The 24,327-nt window shown below is 41.0% G+C and overlaps 1 protein-coding gene and 1 pseudogene across 1 annotated transcript in view; one reads left to right on the forward strand and one right to left on the reverse strand.

Moving 5' to 3' along the window:
- The window catches only part of LOC121819831 (basic proline-rich protein-like), a 68,523-nt gene that overhangs the window by 25,699 nt on the left and 18,497 nt on the right, over nt 1-24,327 (reverse strand). The window contains exon 3 of the mRNA XM_060417737.1: nt 15,579-15,716. The gene's annotated coding sequence lies outside the window, so the exon portion shown is untranslated. The remainder of the gene's footprint in view (nt 1-15,578; nt 15,717-24,327) is intronic.
- Nucleotides 19,622-20,227, forward strand: LOC101110511 (nucleosome assembly protein 1-like 1; annotated as a pseudogene).

Below are 24,327 nucleotides of genomic sequence, written 5' to 3' on the forward strand. Positions count from 1 at the left end.
TAAGTAAATAAGATATGATATATAGATGCAACAGAATATTACTCAGCCATAAAAAGAATGAAATAATGCCATTTGTAGCAACATGGATGGACCTCAAGATTATCATACTAAGTGAAGTAAGTCAGAGAAAGCAAATATCATATGATATCACTTATATGTGGAATCTAAAAAATGATACAAATGAACTTAATTACAAAACAGAAACAGGCCCACAGATAGAGAGGACAAATTTATGGTTACTAAAGGGGGAAGGGGAGGGAAGGGATAAATAAGGAGTATGGGATTAGCAGATACACGGTTGGATTGTAAAGAAAGCTGAGCACCAAAGAATTGATGCTTTTGAACTATGATGTTGGAGAAGACTCTTGAGAGTACCTTGGACTGTAAGGAGATCCAATCAGTCAATCCTAAAGGAAATCAGTCCTGAATATTCATTGGAAGGACTGATGCTGAAGCTGAAACTCCAATACTTTGGCCACCTGATGTGAAGAACCGACTCATTGGAAAAGACCATAGGAAAGACTGAAGGCAGGAGAAGAAGGGGACGACAGAGGATGAGATGGTTGGATGGAATCACGGACTCAATGGACATGAGTTTGAGCAAGCTCCGGGAGTTGGTGATGGACAGGGAAGCCTGGTGTGCTGCAGTGCATGGGATTGCAAAGAGTCAGACATGGCTGAGCAACTGAACTGGCTGACTACTATATGTAAAATATATAAACAATAAGATCCTACTGTATAGCCCAGGGAACTGTATAACCTGTAATGAACTAAATGGAAAAGCATATATATATATATATATATATATGTATATATATAAGTTTTCCTGCTTGCTAAAAGCAAGTGATGGTGACTGACTACTTTGCCATTACAAGCTCTGAATAAATAATCTCTGACTGTTTTCATTTGGATGATCCTCATTAATATCTTTAGCAGAAAGGTTGAATTCATAATTTTAAAGGTATACTTATAAATCTCTGAATGAGAGACTGAGGTGAAGAAAAGAAGTCTGTTCAAAGATTGGGATGTCAAGAAACTGCAAAGACAAATTTTTGATGAGGACTTCCTGGTGGTTCAGCGGCTAAGACTCTGAGTTCCCAACGCAGAGGGCCTGGGTTTGATCCTTGGTCAGGGAACGAGATCCCACATGTCCCAACTAAAGATCTTGCATGCCATAACTAAGACCTAGAGCAGCCAAATAAATAAATCTTTAAAAATTTTTTGATGGATTTTGACATGTCTGTGTACATGTCAAAATTTGGAAAATTTTCTGGCTTTAGGAGAAAATGACTATGGTCAGAACTGATGAAATCTACAATAAAGGAGGGAAAGTGGCTGCAAAGTCAGCAGTAGTTAAGACACTGGCGAGGTATGGTCAGGATAGTATCTTTATATCACCTTTGAGGTAGCACTTTAAGTCCTCCGTTAAAGGAAGGCTAGGAGGCTAAGGATCAACAGTGGAAAAGAGTAATTGTCTCTGTCCTAATAGAGAGACAGATAGGGAAACAGATATTGGAGAGGATGTGTTAAGTTCTGTGATGGAGAAGTAAGAGTGCTTACTTCTTACTCGTGGAAGCACCATAGGATGAAACCTAGTCAAGATGGTGAGGGAGGGGCAGTCAGAGATTCTCTAGGGGCAGTTGTAGTCAGGTAGTGTCTTGAGGACGAGTAGGAAAGCACAGCATGCAGAGGGTTTCATTGATCTGATATTATTTCTGTACCAAGATCATGGGTCTTAATTATTATAATTTAAAAATAGGACTTGACAAGACAACTTTCTCCATCTTATTCCTCTCCAAATTGTTTTGGGTCTTCTTAATCTTATTCTTTTCCAAATCAATTTTAGAATGAGCTTGTCAAGTTTCACAGAAATCTCTGATAAGATTTTGGTTAGAGCTGCAGAGCATTTAAAACTTTTCCTTCTTATTAAACTATTTTGATACAACCCTTAAGTGACAGCTTTCAATTTTACCTTTCTCAAGATCTTATTTGACTTCCTATGTAAGATTAAATTTCTTTGCTATTTCCATAGCACCCTGTACTCCCTGTTATGTAACAGATCAGATTTTAATTCTTAACTCAAAGTCTGATTTCTGGGGAAGTTGACAGGTGAAAGTAGCTCAGTTGTGCCTGACTCTTTGCGACCCCATAGTCTATACAGTCCATGGAATTCTCCAGGCCACTGGAATGGGTAGCCTTTCCCTTCTCCAGGGGATCTTCCTAATCCAGGGATCGAACCCAGGTCTCCCACATTGCAGGCGGATTCTTTACTAGCTGAGCCACGAGGGAAGCCATATCGGTCTAGTTCATCCAGTACACAGGCTAAAAGAGTTTGTGTTTTATACAAACTTTTCTTTAAAAAAATTAAAATTAAAAATTTTAAAGGATGCTGGGAATTCCTTGGCAGATCAGTGGTTAGCACTCTGTGGTCTCACTGCCAAAGGCCTCAGTTTGATCCCTGGTCCAGGAATTAAAATCTCACAAACTAGGCATGGTGCCAAAAAAAAAAAAAAAAGGTTCGCTGGTGGGTGACCTTCAGCAAGTATAATAATATATAAGAGAGGCAGGTCATGATGGAGAGGTCTGACAGAATGTGGTTCATTGGAGAAGGGAATGGCAAACCACTTCAGTATTCTTGCTTTGAGAACCCCATGAACAGTATGAGAAGGCAAAATGATAGCATACTGAAAGAGGAACTCCCCAGGTCAGTAGGTGCCCAATACGCTACTGGAGATCAGTGGAGAAATCACTCCAGAAATAATGAAGGGATGGAACAAAGCAAAAACAATACCCAGTTGTGGATGTGACTGGTGATAGAAACAAAGTCCAATGCTGTAAAGAGCAATATTGCATAGGAACCTGGAATGTTAGGTCCATGAATCAAGGCAAATTGGAAGTGGTCAAACAAGAGATGGCAAGAGTGAACGTCGACATTCTAGGAATCAGCGAACTACAATGGACTGGGATGGGTGAATTTAACTCAGGTTACCATTATATCTACTACTTTGGGCAGGAATCCCTTAGAAGAAATGGAATAGCCATCATTGTCAACAAAAGAGTCTGAAATGCAGTACTTGGATGCAATCTCAAAACGACAGAATGATCTCTGTTCGTTTCCAAGGCAAAGCATTCAATATCATGGTAATCCAAGTCTATGCCCCAACCAGTAATGCTGAAGAAGCTGAAATTGAACGGTTCTATACAAGATCTTCTAGAACTGACACCCAAAAAGATGTCCTTTTCATTATAGGGGACTGGCATGCAAAGGTAGGAAGTCAAGAAACACCTGGAGTAACAGGCAAATTTGGCCTTGGAATGCAGAATGAAGCAGGGCAAAGACTAATAGAGTTTTGCCAAGAGAACGCACTGGTCCTAGCAAACACCCTCTTCCAACAACACAAGAGAAGACTCTACACATGGACATCACCAGATGGTCAACACCGAAATCAGATTGCTTATATTCTTTGCAGCCAAAGATGGAGAAGCTCTATACAGTCAACAAAAACAAGACCAGGAGCTGACTGTGGCTCAGATCATGAACTCCTTATTGCCAAATTCAGACTTAAGTTGAAGAAAGCAGGGAAAACCACTAGACCATTCAGGTATGACCTAAATCAAATCCCTTATGATTATACAGCGGAAGTGAGAAATAGATTTAAGGGACTAGATCTGATAGACAGAGTGCCTGATGAACTATGGACGGAAGTTCCTGACATTGTACAGGAGACAGGGATCAAGACCATCCCCATGGAAAAGAAATGCAAAAAAGCAAAATGGCTGTCTGGGGAGGCCTTACAAATAGCTGTGAAAAGAAGAGAAGTGAAAAGCAGAGGAGAAAAGGAAAGATATAAGCATCTGAATGCAGAGTTCCAAAGAATAGCAAGGAGAGATAAGAAAGCCTTCCTTAGCGATCAATGCAAAGAAATAGAGGAAAACAACAGAATGGGAAAGACTAGAGATCTCTCCCAAAAAGTTAGAAATACCAAGGGAACACTTCATGCAAAGATGGGCTCGATAAAGGACAGAAATGGTAGGGACCTAACAGAAGCAGAAGATATTAAGAAGAGGTGGCAAGAATGCATGGAAGAACTGTACAAAAAAGATCTTCATGACCCAGATAATCACAATGGTGTGATCACTCACCTAGAGCCAGACATCCTGGAATGTGAAGTCAAGTGGACCTTAGAAAACATCACTATGGAGAAAGCTAGTGGAGGTGATGGAATTCCAGTTGAGCTGTTTCAAATCCTGAAAGATGATGCTGTGAAAGTGCTGCACTCAATATGCCAGCACATTTGGAAAACTCAGCAGTGGCCACAGGACTGGAAAAGGTCAGTTTTCATTCCAATCCCAAAGAAAGGCAATGCCAAAGAATGCTCAAACTACTGCACAATTGCACTCATCTCACACGCTAGTAAAGTAATGCTCAAAATTCTCCAAGTCAGGCTTCAGCAATATGTGAACCGTGAACTCCCTGATGTTCAAGCTGGTTTTAGAAAAGGAGGAGGAACCAGAGATCAAATTGCCAACATCCGCTGGATCATCGAAAAAGCAAGAGAGTTCCAGAAAAACATCTATTTCTGCTTTCTTGACTATGCCAAAACCTTTGACTTTGTGGAACACAATAAACTGTGGAAAATTCTGAAAGAGATGGGAATACCAGACCACCTGACTTGCCTCTTGAGAAACCTATAAAGCAGGTCAGGAAGCAACAGTTAGAACTAAACATGGAACAACAGACTGGTTCCAAACAGGAAAAGGAGTACGTCAAGGCTATATATTGTCACCCTGCTTATTTAACTCCTATGCAGGGTACATCATGAGAAATACTGGGCTGGAAGAAGCACAAGCTGGAATCAAGATTGCCGGGTGAAATATCATTAACCTCAGATATGCAGATGACACCACCCTTATGGCAGAAAGTGAAGAGGAATTAAAAAGCCTCTTGATGAAAGTGAAAGAGGAGAGTGAAAAAGTTGGCTTAAAGCTCAACATTCAGAAAATGAAGATCATGGCATCCAGTCCCATCACTTCATGGGAAATAGATGGGGAAACAGTGGAAACAGTGTCAGACTTTATTTTTGGGGGTTTCAAAATCACTGCAGGTTGTGATTGCAGCCATGAAATTAAAAGACACTTACTTCTTGGACGGAATGTTATGACCAACCTAGATAACATATTGAAAAGCAGAGACGTTACTTTGCCAACAACGGTCCGTCTAGTCAAGGCTATGGTTTTTCCAGTAGTCATGTATGCATGTGAGAGTTGGACTGTGAAGAAGGCTGAGCGCCTAAGAATTGATGCTTTTGAACTGTGGTGTTGGAGAAGACTCTTGAGAGTCCCTTGGATTGCAAGGAAATCCAACCAGTCCATTCTAAAGGAGATCAGCCTTGGGATTTCTTTGGAAGGAATGATGCTAAAGTTGAAACTCCAGTACTTTGGCCACCTCATGCAAAGAGCTGACTCATTGGGAAAGCCTCTGATGCCGGGAGGGATTGAGGGCAGGAGGAGAAGGGGACGACAGAGGATGAGATGGCTGGATGGCATCACTGACTCAATGGACGTGAGTCTGAGTGAACTCTGGGAGTTGTTGACGGACAGGGAGGCCTGGCATGCTGCAATTCATGGGGTCACAAAGAGTCGGACACTACTGAGCGACTGTACTGAACTGTACTGAAGGGAAGGAAAGAGATGTCTGTCTTGTTAATAGGAAAAGAAGATCAAAGCATGTTTAGCTGATAAGAATTAGCAGTTTTATTATTTTTATTATGTTTCTCCTCCATTGTTATTTCTAACAGCTTTCTACTATTTGGGGTTCCCTTGTGGCTCAGCTGGTAAAGGATCTGCCTGCAATGCAGAAGACTTGGGTTCGATCGCTGGGTTGGGAAGAGCCCCTGGAGAAGGGAAAGACTACCCGTTCCAGTATTCTGGCCTGGAGAATGCCATGGACTGTACAGGCCATGGGGTCGCAAAGAGTCGGACACGACTGAGCGACTTTCACTCACTCACACACTCTACTATTATCACCACTTCCATTTTCTTTCTATTGTAATCAACATGGAAATTTGGTACTAGTGATGGAGAGGCAGTAGGATTGGAGATGTGAGAAGAGTAAGGAAGATCTGTGAAAATGGGTGTGTGAACAGGATGGGGGAGTCAGAGAATTCCTAGACAGTGTTATAAGAGCCCAGTGGAGACCAGAAACCATGAATTCATAGTGCTGGTTTTCTCCAGGTATTCACAGCAGCACAGGTACACAAATGGATAATATGAACAATTGGATTGATTGAGGACTGGGATTTTTGCCAGACTGCTGCTGGAGAAGGCCAATTGAGCCAGCAAGTTCAAAATTGGTCAGAAGTACTTGATATTTGTAAACCACAGAGAATTTTATTCAATAAAATGGAGGCGGAAGTGTGGAAGGGGTATGTTTCTCATAAGAAAAAGCAAGCTCAGCAGGAGACAAAACTGTCTCTCCAGGTTTGCCAGTGGGTGGGAGAGGGAAGAGGATGAAGCCCACCCAAGGAGAGAACAGAGGGAGAGTCCTTGTGGGGAGGGAGGAAAGGCACACAGAGAGAGACAGGGAGGGAGAGGGAGGGATGGAGGAGTGTAAGGAAGACGAAAGGGACAGACAAACAGACTAGAGACTAAGAGGGCATTTGGGTTTGTTTGCGATAGCTTTCCATTCTTGGTTCCCTGGCTATGTTTCAAACCTATAGGTTCAACAGATTTCCCCTGTATTCTTACAGTGAACTTTTACTTTCTGATTGCAGTTTCTATCTCAAAATAGTCTTACCTAAGACAAGAAAATGTAATACAGACTCCTGTACTCATGGAGTGTTTTGTCTTGTTTTGGGGGTGGGGATGGGGAATGTAGGGCCAAGGTTTTCAGTTTCTCAAGCCATAAAGGGCCCTGCTGTTGAAGCCATCTAACAGTCATATTGCATAAGGCTCAGAGAGTTGGGGCAGATGACTTTGGAGCCTCTGGGGCTTGTAGTCATCAGGAGGTTTACCCAGGGTCCCTGCTTCCTTGCCTCACTGATCCTATTTAAAAGCAGCCAGGACTTCATGCCTGGAGTTGCTGGGGATGAAGGGTAGCTTTTTTGATCGGCTGAGGTTCTGGTCCTAGGAAAAGGAGAATGTGACTCCTCTGATCTTGGATATATCCAAGACCTTTCGCCAATGATTTCCCATTGCACAGTGAATGAGGTCACTCCTGAGGTAGGCTGACATTGCTCCTGTCATCTGTCTCGTTCCAGGTGGTACAATTTTGAGATCATGGCATTACTAACCCGCCTGTATTTTTTCCCAAAGCCATCAGATATAGGTTTACCAAAACATCTACCTTCTGTTTCCTACTTCCTACTGACAATACTGAATATTAGCCACGTAGGGGCTCTGAGGCTGCCTGTGTGGGGATTTACTTGATTGACTGATCTTTCTGTAGGCATTTGATTTTAGTTTCTCACAGTAGTAATAAAACCCTTCACCTCAGATTGGGACTTGAACCCAGCCAAAACCCTACTTGGGGCTTAAAACCACAAACTTTTTATCACTTACCTGTCCTCTAGATTTATTGAGGCTCAGGTTCTTTGTGTCTCAGTGCAGAAGGAATTCAGTGAGGGGCAAAGTGATAGGCAAGAAACAGAGTTATTAATATAAATCTTGTAAGAGACGCAAGCAGGTAGGCGAGGGAGCTCTGCCCCAAGGATTAATGAAAGTGAAAGTCACTTAGTCGTGTCCGACTCTTGAGACCACATGGACTGTAGCCCTCCAGGCTCCTCCGTCCATGGGATTCTCCATGCAAGAATACTGGAGAGGGTTGCCATTTCCTTCTCCAGGGGATCTTCCCAATCCAGGAATCGAATCCAAGTCTCCTGCATTGCAGGCAGATTCTTTACCGATTGAGCTATGAGGGAAGCCCACCTGAAGGATTAAGTGGGCTACAGTTTTATAGTCAAAGGGGAGGGGAAGAGACCACCTTCTTCAAGTAGACATAGTCTTGAGTCTTATACATCACTAACTTCTTCATATCAGGCAGGAGAGTGTCTGACCCTATGAGGTCAAACTCAGATTATCATATTAGAAGAATGGTCCATCTAGTCAAGGCTATGGTTTTTCCAGTGGTCATGTATGGATGTGAGAGTTGGACTATAAAGACAGCTGAGCACTGAAGAATTGATGTTTTTGAACTGTGGTGTTGGAGAAGACTCTTGAGAGTCCCTTGGACTGCAAGGAGATCCAACCAGTCCATCCGAAAGGAGATCAGTCCTGGGTGTTCATTGGAAAGACTGATGCTGAAGCTGAAACTCCAATACTTTGGCCACCTGCTGCGAAGAGCTGACTCATTTGAAAAGACCCTGTTGCTGGGAAAGATTGAAGGCAGAAGGGGACAAAAGAGGATGAGATGGTTGGATGGCATCACCAACTCAATGGACATGGGTTTGGGTAGACTCCAGCAGTTGGTGAGGACAGGGAGGCCTGGCATGCTGTGGTTCATGGAGTTGCAAAAAGTTGGACACAACTGAGCGACTGAACTGAACTGAACTGAGAAGAGCGGTAACATTTTTCTTTCACCTAGTGGCCTGGGGCATATCTCATGCTTTTATTTATGGCTTTAGAGTTAAGCAAGTCTGCTTAATTCCACCTTCCAAAAGCTTGAGTGATCATTAACTTACAGTGGTCTCCCAAAGTTTCCTAGGTTTCCCTCCCTATCTGTAGTTCCCTACTGGGACTTCTACAACTACCCGTATAACTATCCTATTCTATCCCTATCAGTAGCACACAAGCAACTCTCATTCTCTTCTCTGTTCTTTCAACTTAAGCTGCTCTCAAGGCAGGTTCTCTAATGAATTGTTGCTGTGCAGCAATGATTGTAGTGTTATTAATTTAATTTTCATGAAGTGATAAGTCACAATTTATTTAACTTTTCCCCACTTGTAGGACATTTAGATTGCTTTCAATATTTGGTTTTATAATTAGTTACTGTAAAGCATATCTTTATGCCTAAAGGTTTTTCTGTATTTAGGAAAATATGAGATTCCTCCCTAATTTTCCAGTTTTCAATACCACTAGAAGGCGATGGCATCCCACTCCAGTACTCTTGCCTGGAAAATCGCATGGACGGAGGAGCCTGGTAGGCCTTAGTCCATGGGGTCGCTAAGAGTGGGACACAACTGAGTGACTTCACTTTCACTTTTCACTTTCATGCATTGGAGAAGGAAATGGCAACCCACTCCAGTGTTCTTGCCTGGAGAATCCCAGGGACGGGGGAGCCTGGTGGGCTGCCATCTATGGGGTCGCACAGAGTCGGACACGACTGAAGTGACTTAGCAGCAGCAGCAGCAGCATATTAATATGCTTTACACATTTATGCTGTTTACTTCTTAGCCTGAGTGTGGAATAATGACATTAACCTCTACCCACCCCACCTTTTTCACCCCTCTGCTTAGTTTTCTTTGAACTTCTAGCTAGGTTTGAAGAATTTCCTTCCACTTCCTTCCTCTGTAAAGTGCCTGTAAATTCCATTTTTCACACTTCATTGTCATTTCCTCTCCATGTAGACCTCCCTCTTAGAGAGAAGTCTGGCCTCAGACTTGGATCTGTACTGATTTCTTTCTAGACCTATCACATAGCAGTCATCCTTGGACAATACAGAGTCCTGAATCTGATGACCTATGCTTTCTTGGTTTACTCTTTTATTTTGCTGGAGTGAATCCCCCAATAGCATCTGGAGCAAGGGTAAAAAGAAGATAAACATTTTGATACTATGCATCTCTAAATATATCTAAGTTTAAAATTTGTTTTCTAATTCTGAATTTTGATGACAATTATCCATTGTCTTCTAGCATCCATTGTTACTGAGAAATTAAATACTATTTAATTTCCATTTTTTTTGGTATGTGATCTTTCTTTGAAAGCTTCTAGAATCATCTCTTGTTGCATTCTGAAATTTCAAGTTCATATGTATTTGAATTGCTATTTTTAAAATTTATTATAATGGGCACTCAAAGTGGTCTTAAAAAGTGAGATATAATTGACACATAACATTATATTAGTTATATTAAGTGTACAACATAAGGATTCCATATCTGTATATTCAATATACTCTTAAACTGGACACTTGGGCTTTATTTCTGGGAAATGTTCTTGTGCTATTTTGATAACATTGTTCTGTTCTCTCTTTTTGGAACTCTTAGTTAAATGTTGAACTTCCTGGCTTAACCTTTTAATTTTCTTATATTTTTTACTTCACCCTCATTTTTAATTTGCAAAAGCACCTTTTGTTTTCTAATGTTTCTTCCTTCTCCCTGTCATTTCCTTCCCTCTCTCCCTTTCCTTCCTTCCTTCCTGAGAGAATTTCAGTCTTATTTCAGGAATACAAAATCTTATCTCCTTGAGAATGTTAATTTACTTTTTGAAATGTTTGGCTACCTCTGCATTATCTGTTCCCCTGAGTTCTTCTTTGCCCCCTCGGGTTTATTTGTTTTGGTCTCTGTCTGTACTGTTGGAAACTTTCCTCAAAGATCTGGTGATCCTTGGATGTTTGTTCAGATTTTCAAATGAATGGCTGCAAACTTGATTGGAAGCTCTGTGTGAGTGGGTAGGTCTTGTCAGCTTGTGGGCTTATATTTAGATTAAAGAGGTAGCCAGCGAGCTTGTGGGTGTGGGTGTGGTCCCCCAAATGTCAGTGTGTGTAGGTACTTTCTCTGTAGCAATTTAGTTTATCTAGAAAAAGTGCCTCTAATCCGCCGGGAAGGATAAGCCTGGCTGTTGGCAGCTGTAGCACTGAGTGAGGTAAGAGGACTGGGGAATCTCAGTTCAGAATGCAGACTTTCATTTTCATTAAATCCTCACCTCTGCCCTCTTCCCGCCTGTTGCTCCCCAGAAAGCCTCCTCCCACCCAGAAAGTACTGCGGGCGTGGGGGAGGGGAGGTCCTGACTGACGGAGTGAGGCTTGTAGCGCTACTTTTTCAGTCTTTTCAGACACCACTCACTGCTTTCAATGCCCTATTCCTACCACTACCTTCCAGGGTACTACAGGTTTCAATCTTTCCCGAGGTAGTCTTGCTTCTTGAGAGTAGTCTTCAAAATTCTGCTGACTATTCCACCTGCTTTTTGTCTATGTTGGGGTTTGGGGATACAAATACTTCCTAGTTTTACTGAAGATGAGGTTTATATTTCTGGTTTTTCTTTTTTGGCCCCAGTGCGTGGCTTGCGGGAACTTAGTGCCCCCATCAAAGACTGACACTGGGGCCTCTGCAGTGAAAGCACAGAGTCCTAGGCACTGGACCGCCAGGGGATTCTCTGTAGGAGACTTTTCAAAAGAAGGGGTTAGAAAGGTCAATGATCAGCTATCTTAATCCTGAGAATTGTGGAGGTGACTTCCAAGAAGTTGCTTTGATCATGACTATCCAGATTTTCTTGAGAAACAAAAACAAAACAGAAAAACCAAAAAGAAATAGTTTTCGAAAAGCAGCTCTGTCTTCAGGTAATCTTTGTTCAGTGGTAGTGCCAAGCAGTGATATGCCTATCTATACTGGTGCCTGAAACAAGAGTAAATCAGTAATATTGATCCTATCTTTAACAATGTGGTATTTTGTTGTTTTTTTTTTTTAATGGGAGTTTTTGCACCAGGTTTTATTTTTTAAGTATTATATTAAATAGTATTCATCTTGATTACTGAGTTTTCTGGGCACCACTTACATTTTACCCCCTAGAGGAGTGACTTACTTGCTCCACCTTAAATCCTGACCCCAGAGGAATATCACATTCTTCCTCAGGTACCCTTGCCCCCATGTGTGTGTGCGCTCAGTCCCTCAGTCTGTCTGACTCTTTGCGACCCCATGGAGGACCATAGCCCAGCAGGCTCCTCTGTCTATGGAATTTTTCCAGGCAAGAATACTGGAATGGGTCACCATTTCCTACTCTAGGGGATCTTCCAGACCAGGGATCGAACCCATGCCTCTTTCATCTCTTGCCTTGGCAGGTGGATTCTTTACCATTAGAGCCACCTGGGAAGCCCCACCCTCACCCCCATAAGCCACTACAAATAAGCATACAATCCAAGTAAAAGTAGCCTATTCTTGTGCCCTCTTTCAGCTTTAGGACAGATTCCACAGTAACACTTCCAATCGCTTTGCCTTTGTAAGAACATGTTCTCCTTGCAGATATTCCTGAGTCTGTTCATAGCAAGTGTTGGTCTCTTTCTAGGAAATACAGGACTGGGTCAAACTGACTTTCTCCCAGTACATTTGAGATGGCTGAGCTCTATTGACACATGCTGCAAAAAGGACCGGTGTGGCACTGCCACAATAGTGAATTCCACAGCTGTTCTGACTGAGACGATGTGACATCAACAGGGTCAGAAGCATTTCCTCTAACCTCTTGTGTTGATTTCTCTCCTAAAACCTTGAGATAAAGTAAAAGAAGTAAAAATTCTTTGAGTAGTTCTACACCTTTTACACACAGAAAAGGATCCTTCTTTGCTAATTGTAGGATTTTGGTTGGCTAAGTGGGGGATGGAGGATAAAGGTGTTTGGGCTGCTACAGGGAACTAGGATACAGTGAGAGTCACTTTTCTTTATTCTTTTGAGTTCTTGTTTTGACTAACTTTGGTGATGGAGGGGAGTCATTTAGACCACTGTACATTGTCACAGTGAAGATTGGTCAGGTTGAAGGCATTCTTGCCCTTGTGCGTGTACAGGAAATCTTAACTATTTGGAGATGCTCTGTGTATAAGCGATAGAGGCACTATGGCTACATAAAGACACAGTGGATATTTTACTTTATTTGCCATATCATACCGTTGAGGAAGATCTAGAGAAGCGCTACTCAAAGTCTCAGAGTGTGCACTGTGGACTGGAGTGAATTCTTGAGCTAGTATTACCTGTATGTGTCCAGATAATCATGGAAACTGAGGACAAGCATTTAGAAACTTTTATGGCAATTTGACAGGATAATTTGTTTCATTTATTTATAAAAATATCAGCTTGCATTTTTGATGTCTTCGTTCTTTTTAAATTCACCTTCTAGTAATTTTTTATTTTATTTTACGAAAGTATTGGATTGGAAAGAACAAACTTGGCTTTCATCACAGGTAGTTTGAAAAATCTGAATCTGGAGAGCATTTTGTGTGTGTGTGTGTGTGTGTGTGTGTGTGTGGTTTCTCTTTTTTTTGTCATGCTGAGTGGCTTGCAGGATCTTAGTTCCCCAACTAGGGACTTAACCTGGGCCACGTCAGTGAAAGCGTGGAGTCCTAACCACTGGCCTGCTAGGGAATCTCTGGAGAACGTTCTTGGGATTTAAGAGTCAGTTTTCATGACACTGGACTTGGGAATGAGTGGTCTCTTGGATATGACAGCAAAAACACGAGCAATAAAGGCAAAATAAACAAATGGGACTGGGTGATGGTGGTTTAGTTTCTAAGTCGTGTCCAATTTTGCGACCCCATATACTGCAGCTTGCCAGGCTCCCCTTCCATGGGGTTTCTCAGGCAAAAACACTGGAGTGCGTTGCCATTTCCTTCTCCAAAACAAATGGGACTACTTCAGACTAAAACTTTTATGCCTCAAAGGACACAGTCAATGGAGTAAAAAGACAACTTTCTAAATGAAAGATAATATGTGTAAATCACATATCTGACAAGGGGTTAATATTCAGACTCCATAAAGAACTCCTACAATTCAACAATAAAGAATCTAACTTGATTGAAAAATGGGCAAAGGGGACTTCCCTGGTAGTCCAGTGGCTAAGACTCTGCACTCCCAATGCAGGAGGCCCGGGTTTGATTCCTGGTTAGGGACCTAGATCCCACATGCTGAAATGAAGATTAAAGATCCTGGGTGCCCAAACTAAGACCTGGCACAGCCAAATAAATAAAATTAGCTATTTATTTAAAAATGGGTGAAGGATTTGAACAGACCTTTCTCCAAAGGTGATATAAAATAAGCAACACACACATGAAAAGAGTCTCAACATCTCTAATCCAGGGAAATACAAATCAAAACAAGACTAAGATATCACTTCACACCCATTAGGATAGCCATTATTAACAAAACAGAAAATAGGAATTCTCTGGCAGTTCAGTGGTTAGGACTCTGCTTCCACTTCGGGGAACATGGGATTCCTACCTGGTTAGGCAGCTAGGATTCTACAGGCTGAGGAATGTGGCACCCAAAAAAGCAAAAGAGGAAACAAACTCCCCAGAAAGCGTTAGGGAAGATGTGGAGAGATTTGAACACTGTGCTATTGGTGGGAATATAAAGTGGTACAACTGTCGTGGAAAATAATGGTAGTTTCTCAAAAAATTAAAAATAGAACTACTGTATAATCCAGCAATCCAACTTCTGGGTATATATCCAAAAGAATTGAAAACAGGATCTCATAGAGATATTTACATACCTATGTTCACTGCACCATTATTTACAATAGTCAAGAGGTGGAAGCAAACTAAATGTTTATCGACAGATGGACACATAAACAAAATGTGGTGGGTATGTTGCAGGAAAGAAAGTGGGGCACAAGAGGATGGTCAAGTCCCTGGGACCTCTGTCAAGTATGGGTTCTTGGCTTTGAGAATAGAAAAGAATTCAAGACTGAACCACAGTAAAGTGAAAGAAAAGTCTATTCAGGGAGATATACACACTCCATAGATGGAGTGTGGCCATCTCAGAAAGCACCAGGGTATGGGTCATCGGTTTTTATAGAGGTGGGGAGGAGTATTCTAGCTATGTTAGGGAAGGGGTGGGGATTTCCAAGAATTGGGCCACCACCTACTATTTGACCTTTTATGGTGGCCTTGGAACTGTCATGACACCTGTGGGTGTGTCATTTAGTATCCTGATGTGTTACAATGAATGTATACTGAGGCTCAAGGTCTAGTGGAGGTCGACTCATTTGCCATCTTGGACTTAGTTGGTTCTAACCAGTTTATGTCATGTCCTCCGGTTCTGTCATTCTTTTAAAGGTTGTGCCTTGCTCTCTGCTGTCTCATATGCACAATAAAATATTTAGCCTTAAAAAGGAAAGAACTCCTGTCACACACTACAACATGGGTGAAACCTGAGGAATTTGCTAGTTGAAATGTGCTAGTTGCAAAAAGACAAATATTGTATGATTCCACTTGAATGGGGAGAAGGCAATGGCACCCCGCTCCAGTACTCTTGCCTGCACAATCTCGTGGATTGAGGAGTCTGGTGGGCTATAGTCCATGGGGTCACTGAGAGTCGGACACGACTGAGCAACTTCACTTTCACTTTTCACTTTCACGCGTTGGAGAAGGACATGGCAACCCACTCCAGTGTTCTTGCCTGGAGAATCCCAGGGACAGGGGAGCCTGGTGGGCTGCCATCTATGGGGTCACACAGAGTTGGTCACAACTGAAGCGACTTAGCAGCAGCAGCAGTCACTTGAATGAGGTATCCAAAGTAGTCAAATTCATAGAAACAGAAGGTAGAATGGTGGTTATTAGAGGCTGAGGAGAGGAAAAGGGGAGTTGTTTAATGGGAATAGAGTTTCAGAATTGCAAGATGAAAAAGTTCTGGAGATCTGTATAACAACAATGTGAATAAACTTACTACTGAACTGCACTCCTAAAAATGGATAAGATGGCAGGGAATTTCCTGGTGGTCCAGTAGTTAGGACTCTGTGCTTTCTTTGCAGTGGGGAAGAGTTTGATCCCTGGTCAGGAAACTAGGATCTTGCATGCCGCATGGCTGAAAAAAAAAAAAAAGAAAGCAGGGTAAGATGTTGAATACCACGATTGAAAAAAGAGGAAGAGAGACTCTAAGGGAAGAGGTGGCTCATGTCTTATCTCTTCTATATTAGTTGTATTGCTGCATAAAAAATTATCACAAACTTGTAGTTTAAAACAACACACATGGGTTAGGAGTCTTGTCTGAGTTTGCTGAGTCCTCTGGTCAAGGCCTTGATGCTTGACCAGAATTGATGCTTTTGAACTGTGGTATTGGAGAAGACTCTTGAGAGTCCCTTGGACTGCAAGGAGATCCAACCAGTCCATCCTAAAGGAAATCAGTCCTGAATATTCATTGGAAGGACTGATGCTGAAGCTAAAACTTCAGTACTTTGGCCACCTGATGTGAAGAGCTGAACTCATTTGAAAAGACCCTGATGCTGGGAAAGATGGAAGGTGAGAGGAGAAGGGGACAACAGAGAATGAGATGGTTGGATGGCATTACCGACTCAATGGACATGAATATGAGTAAGCTCCAGGAGTTGGCAATGGACAGGGAAGCCTGGTGTGCTGCAGTCCATGGGATTGCAAAGAGTTGGACAGGACTGAGCCACTGAACTGAACTGGTCAAGGCCTTAGCAGGCTGAAATCAAGGTGTTGTACATTGCCAAAGTAGCAGACCCAGGAGACACAGGTTTGATCCCTGGGTTGGGGAGATACCATGGAAGAGGGCATGGCAGCCCACTCCAGTATTCTTGCCTGGAGAATCCCATGGACAGAGGAGCCTGGAGGGACACAGTCCATAAGGTCACAAAGAGTCACACACACACATACCAAATATAATCTTTTTGTTGGTGTAACCAAAAGGCCACAGATTAGTAATCTAATCACAGGAATAATACTCTGTCATATTCACTGGGTCCACACTCAAGGGGAGGGGATTATATACAAGGCATACACATCAGAGGGCAGGAATCTTTGCAGTCATCTCCCTTTTGTTGAAAGTCAGAAACTATCTTTCAGGATTTGTGGTGTAAGATAACCTTAAGTGGGGAAAAAAAATTATGTGGTGATTTTTTTTTTGTAGCAAAGAACTCTTTTTTTTTTTAACTTTTGGTGGGGAGTATAGTTGATTTATAATATTATATAAATTTCACAATTCTTAAAGAATATACTCATAGTTATTATAAAATATTGACTATATTCCCTGTGCTATAGCAAATAATTTCTCACATACAGAAAATTTATGTTTTTTCTCAACTCAAAACAATAACATATATTTATATTCCTCTAAGACTATTTCTTTTGCTCCCAGATCATTAATTTATATATTTTAGGTTTGGTTTAAAGTACCAACTATACAAGGAAAATCCACTTCCAATGTTCCTTATAGTTGCAGTGTGCCCTGGAAATGATACAATTTCAATATGATAGAAATAATAGTAAAGTTTAAGTATGTGATTAGGAACTCTTAAAACTATTTCTTTATTGGAAATTTTAAAGAAGTAAAAATTTAATGCTACAGAAGGCAGTATTGTAAAACAAAATGTATGGCTTTCATAGCATATATGTTTTGTCACATTCATATAAGAGAAACCTATAATATAATAATAATAGTAATAGCCAGGTAACAAAATAATAGGTTGGAAAGAGTATTGGCTTTTTAATAAAAAGACATATTTTGAGATATCATTCACATTACCATAAAATTCACCCATTCCAAGTATACAATGGTTTTAGTATAATCACAGAATTGTTCAACCATCACCATAATCTAAGTTCGGAACATTTTTGTATTCTGGAAAAGAAACTCCTTATGCAGTAGCAGTCACTCCCTATTCCACCCTAACCTAGAAAAAGTCCTATCAACCGCTAATCTACATTTTATCTCTTATTTTAAACTTTACTTATAAATTAAATCATAACATGTGGCCTTTTATGCCTGGCTTCTTTCATTTAGCATAATGTTTTCAAGGTTCATCTATGTTGGAGCACGAATTAATATTTCCTTTCTTTTTATGGGCGAATTTTGTGATTCAATTGTATGGCTGTACCACATTTTATCTATCCATTCTTCAATTCTGGATGTTGGGTTGTTTCCACTTTTGGAAACACTTTTGGAAACAGACACTTTTTGTCTGTTATGAATAATATTGCTACCAATGTTCATGCACATGTTTTTGAGAGGATGGATTGTTTTCATTTCTCTGGGGTGCATTCCTGGGAGTAGAAGAGCTGGACCATGTGGTAACTCTGATAACTTTTTGAGGACCTGCTTGCCTGCTTTCCAAAGCAGCTGCCTATTGCACATTCTCAATGGCAATGCATGCCAGTTTCAATTTCTCTGAATCCTTGTCAACACTTATTATTGTCCATCTTTTTTATTATAGGCATTTCAGTGGGTGTGAAGGTTATTGATTTTAAAGTTAATTGGAATAGTATATTCAAAATGCAAATATAACCACTCTCTTTCAATGGTCCTAATTTTTTTCAGAATTCCCAAAGCATAGTATAACAGAGGAAGTCTTTCATGTTACTAGCCCTACCTCCCATCTCTAGCCTCACATTCTGCCACTTCCCTTCATTGCATTTTATGCTCTGGTGATACTGAATTGCATGGAGTTTTCTACATGCACTTTGCTACTTCTAACCTCTGAAACTGTTTCTGCTTTTCTCTCTGCGTAGATTTCTGACCTCCGCCCCCTACCTTTTTTGCCTAATTTTTATTCATGCTTTAAGACTCTACCCAGGGCCTTCCCTGCTGGTCCGGTGTCTGGGAAGATCTCACATGCTGCAGAGCAACTAAGCTCATGTGCCACAACTACTGAGCTCACATGCAGCACCAAAAGCCTTGAGCCTAGAGCCCGTGCTTTGCAAGAAGAGAAGTCACAGCTATGAGAAGCCAGCATACCACAACAAAGAGTAGTCCCCACTTGCCACAACTAGAGAAAGCCTGAGTGCAGCAATGTCGACCCAGCACAGCCAATAAATAAATAAATCTTAAAAAAAAAAAAGATTCTACTGAGATATTCATTTCTCATGAAGCTCTTTTCTAAATTCCCAAGTGTTATTATCATTTTTTTTTCTACTAGGTATTAGTTTATAAATACAACAACACTATGAGGCAGGAGCTATACCCTAATTTTATGCATAAGGAAGCTGTCCTTTAGAGAGAGATTAGTAACTTGCCAAAAATTCACACCATAAGGGAGTGGTGTGAATTAAATGCCATTCCTCTACTCTCATAGCAGCTTTTGCACACATGGGTTCTTTGTCTCATTACATTATCTCCTTATATATCTTCATCCAATCATTCATTCATTTAACTATTCATTCCTCAAATATTTATTTATAGTTTACCATGTATCAGGCATTGTGGCAGATGCTAGTGACATAATATTGACAAGAGAGATCCCATATGGGACTTCATTAAACTTAAGTCTGCCAGGGTGTATAAATGATTTAACTCATGGATGTATCAGAGAAGGCAATGGCAACCTACTCCAGTACTCTTACCTGGAAAATCCCATGGATGGAGGAGCCTGGTAGGCTGCAGTCCATGGGGTCTCAAAGACTTGGACATGACTGGGCGACTTCACTTTCACTTTTCACTTTCATGCATTGGAGAAAGAAACGGCAACCCACTCCAGTGTTCTTGCCTGGAGAATCCCAGGGATGCTGGAGCTGGGTGGGCTGCTGTCTATGGGGTCACACAGGGTTGGGCATGACTTAGCAGCAGCAGCAGCATGGATGTATGCTATGGTAGCAAATAGCAGAGGGAACGAATCAGTAGTTAAAAGGCCCGTTAAAAATGATTTTGAAAGTGATAAAGCTAAGAATGACTGGATATTAATGAAGTAAACATCTCATGATGTTTGGCTTTGAGGTGACAGGTAGCATGCCATGTTGTATTAGTTATCTCTTAACATGAGATATCTTAACAAGATACAAGTTAAATGTGTCCAGATAGAAGCCAAATTCTGTGAGGAAATTTATGATCTTGAAGGAAAGTATGCTGTTCTCTATCAGCCTCTATCTGATAAACCATTTGAGATCATTTATGAACCTATATAAGATGAATGTGAATGGAAACCAGATGAGGAAGATAAAATTCTGGAGGGGCTAACAGTAAAGGCCAAGATTGAAGATGAGAAAAAGGATAAAGAGAAAGAGGACCTCAGGGGAATTCCTGAATTTTGGTTGACTGTTTTTTAAGTGTTGATTTGCTCAGTGGTAGTTTCAGGAAAATGATAAACCTACGCTGAAGCACTTGCAGAGTACTCGAGTGAAGTCCTTAGGTACAGCCCAGCCTATGTATTTTGTCTTCAAATTTCACTTTTAACCCAGTGAATATCTCACAAGTGAAGTGTTGACTAAGACAGATAATAAGAGGTCAGAACCAGATGACTCGGATCCCTTTTCTTTTGATGGACCAGATATTACGGGTTATTCAAGATGCCACGTAGACTGGAAAAAAGGAAAGAACTGTCATTTTGAAACCCACTAAGAAGCAGAACCCACTCCAGTACTCTTGCCTGGAAAATCACATGGACAGAGGAGCCTGGTAGGCTGCAGTCCATGGGGTCACTAAGAGTTGGGCACGACTGAATGACTTCACTTTCACTTTTCACTTTCATGCATTGGAGAAGGAAATGGCAACCCACTCCAGTGTTCTTGCCTGGAGAATCCCATGGACGGGGGAGCCTGGTGGGCTGCTGTCTATGGGGTCACACAGAGTCGGACACAACTGAAGCGACTTAGCAGCAGCAGCAAGAAGCAGAAACAAGCGACTTGGGTCTGTTTGTACTATGACCAAAACGGTGTCTAATATTCTTTCTTGCATTTGTTTGTCCCTCCTAAAGTTCCTGAAAGTGGTGATCTGATGCTGCTGCTGAAGCTATTCTTCCTGCACACTTTAAAAGTCATCATTTTTTACATGAATATATAATCCCACGATCAGTATTATACTTGACTGGAGAAGTTACTGAAGAAGAAGAAGACGATGATTATGATAAAACACTAGAGAAGAAGATGAGGAAAGAGGAGAAGAAGGAGACGAGGAAAATGATTCAGACTATGACTCAAAGAAGGCTCAAAACCCAACAAAGGGCGAGCAGCTGTAGCAGGATGTACGTGGCCCCAGGGATAACCTACACTGGTCTACCCTCTGCTTCCTTGGAAAGGAGGAATTTACATAATTTGAAAAGCCTGTTTTAAGGGTTTTTGTTTGTTTGTTTGTTTTTTGGCTTGATTTTTTTTTGCAGACTAAAATAAAATGATCAAATTTTAAAAAATTATTTCACAGTTTCTGCGGTCAGGAATTTGGAAGTGACTTAATCATGTAGTTGTGGCTCAGCGTCACTCATGAAGTTACATTAAGATATTGGCTGGGGTTGCAGTCATCTGGAGGGTCGCTAAAGTTTAACTGGAGGATCTGCTCCCCAAATGGCTCACTCACATGGCTGTTGGCAGAAGGCCTCAGTTCCCCATTATTATGCATGAGTCTCTCCAAGGGGCTGCTTGAGTATCTTTGAAATATGGCAACTTCCCCCAAAGAGAGCAAGAGGCCACAGTACCTAATGACCTAGTCTTAGAAGCCATGCAAAATCACTTCTACCACTTTCTGCTCATTAGAAGTGAGTCCCTAAGTCTACTCTATATTTAAGGGGAGGAGAAGCATGCTTCAACTTTTTAACAGGATGAGTGTCAAAGATCTTGTAGACATATTTTAAAACTATCAAACATATTTAAGGAGATGACCAAAAAAAAAAATTCAGCATGGCTAGAATTAGAGTAAAAGAGGAAGGTAATGACTGATGAAAAGGCCTTGTGAGTGATGCCGTTAGAAAAATTAGCTGGAGCCAGATTCCTTATTGCCTATTAATCTTAGTGATTTAGATTTTATTTTAAGGGCAGTGGGAAGCTATTGAAAAGTTTTCCTTTTTCAAAACTTTATTGAAATATAATTCATAAACCATGCAAATCACCTATTTAAAGTGTTCAACAAATGGTTTTTAGTATATTCACAGAATTGTACACTTCTTTCTACAATCAATTTTAGAATATTTCCATTATTACCCCAAAAAGAAAGGCTTAGTTGTTATTCCTTACTTCTTGTCCCTAGGCAACCACCAATCTACTTTTTCTCTCTCTATATTTACCTATTCTGGCCTTTCATGCAAATGGAATCATATATGTGGTACTTTGTGACTGGTTTCTTTTACTTATCATGTTTTCAAGATTCATTTATGTTGCACTATGTATCAATACTCTTTTTTTTTTTTTTAAGAAACATTTTATTTATTTACTTTCTGACTACACAGTGCAGTGTGGCTTGCAGGATCTCAATTCTGTGACCAGGGATTGAACCTGGGCCATGGCAGTATTATAATAAAAGCACCAAATCCTTACCATTAGTGTGTGCATGTGTGCTAAGTTGCTTCAATCGTGTCCAACTCTTTGGGACACTATGGACTGTAGCCTGCCAGTCTCTCTGTCCATGGATTCTCCAGGCAACAATACTGGAGTGGGTTGCCATGTCCTCCTCCAGGGGATGTTCCCAACCCGAGGATTAAACCCGCATCTCCTGCATTAGCAGGCAGATTCTTTACCACTAGCACCCCTTGGGAAGCTCCCGTTCCTTTTTATGGATGAATAATATTCCATTGCATAGATACACATTTTACCTATCAGCTGATAGACATTTGGCTTGTTTCTACTTTTTGGCTACTGTGAATAATGTTGCTGTAAACATTCATGTACAAGATTTTGTGTGGGCATATTTTCTATATACTTAGGAGTAGATTTCTGGGTCATGTCATAACTGTATGTTTAACTTTTTGAGGAACTGCCAGGCTGTTTTCCATTCAGCTACAGCATTTTACATTCCTACTAGCAATGTATGAGGATTCCAATTTCTTCACACCTTTGTCAGAATATGCTATTGTCCATCTTTTTGATAACCACCATCCTAGTGGGTGTGACAAGGCATTTCATTTTGTTTTCAGTTTGTATTTTTGTTTTAAAACATAGGTTTATTATTATTCAGGTATGAAAGGTCAACAGGTCAGATTGTCATTGAAAAGATAGCTGTAATGCTCAGAGATCTCAAGAGGAGGGGGCAAGCCATGTCATGGCAGAAGGAGCCACCAAGTTCAGTCAGGCGAGGAGGGGAATGTAGGCAAGAACTTTTACTGTGCTTTCTGTGAGAATGAACAGGTGAGGTGGAGTAAGATTGGCTAGGTGGATAATTTCCATAGGCCCCAGGGTAGAGGGGCTGCTCCTAGTTTGTCTGGTTCCTGGACCGGGACCTCCAGAGAAATAGTAGCCTGGAGTATAAGAATCTGATAAAGGAGATGATTGAGGGTTTAGGCTGTAGATTATTTAGTCTGCAGATGAAAGGCATGTCTTACTATCTATAAATATTGGCTAACCCCAGGAGGGGCAGTTCTTCAGAATCAGCAAGGGCCCAAAATGTCAAAGCATCAGAAACACAGGGTTAATACAATTCCCTTGATAGTTAATGTTGTTGAGTACCTTTTCATATGTTTATTGGCCAACATGGGAGCAGTGTCTTCTTAGATTCTTTGACCATTTATTTTATTTTTAAAATTTTAAATGTGCTGGGTTTTCATTGCTGCATGCAGGCTTTTCCTTGAGGTGCTCAGCTTTAGTTGCCCTGTGGCATGTGGGATCTTAGTTCCCCAACCAGGGGTTGAACCTGAGTCCCCAGCAATGTAAGGCAGTTTCTTAACCACTGGACTAACAGTGTAGTCCCCTTTGCCCATTTTAAAATTGAATTATCTTTTTATTATTGAGTTGTAATTGTTTTTTGTACCTTCTAGCTACAAGTCCCTTATCAGATATATGATTTGCAAAAAATGTCTCCTGTGGGTTTTTTTTTCCCCCTCACTTTCTTCATGATGTCATGAAGCACAAAAGGGAGAGTTCTAATTGGAAAGTGATCAAAGCAGATTTACATTTTAGAAAGAGTGCTCTGTTTGTGGTATGGCTAGTTGTATGTGGGTAAGCAAGACTGAAAAAGTGAAATCAGTTAGGAGTCAGTTGCAGTGATCAAAGAAAGAGATGAAGGTTCCTGGAAGAGAGCAGTAGCGCAAGACCAGAGAGAACTGGGACTTACAGGAGCTGAAATGTCCGGGACTTGGAACTTTATCAATGAGAAGTACAAAGAATGTAATAAAGAGATAAAAATCACAAATGTAGTCCAAATATCTTTGGCTTTGGAAACTTTGGGACATATAATTAAAGGAATACTAGAGATGGATTTTCCTCATTAGTTGCTACTTTAAACAAAATTGAAATATATAAATGTCTAACTTTTGGAACTGAAAGGAATACAATCTAAATGGAACATGTTGTTGTTTAGATACTAAGATTGAAGGCAGGAGGAGAAGGGGGTGACAGAGGATGAGATGGTTAGATGGCATCACCAACTCAATGGACGTGAGTGTGAGCAAACTCCAGGAGATAGTGATGGACAGGGAAGCCTGGCATGCTGCAGTCCATGGGGTCACAAAGAGTCAGATACGACTTAGCAACTGAATAACGATAAAGTTGTGTCTGACTCTTTTGTGACTCCATGGACTATAGCCCTCCTGGCTCCTCTGTCCATG

This window comes from Ovis aries, chromosome 6 (genome assembly GCF_016772045.2).
Source record: "Ovis aries strain OAR_USU_Benz2616 breed Rambouillet chromosome 6, ARS-UI_Ramb_v3.0, whole genome shotgun sequence".
Classification (NCBI taxonomy): domain Eukaryota; kingdom Metazoa; phylum Chordata; class Mammalia; order Artiodactyla; family Bovidae; genus Ovis; species Ovis aries.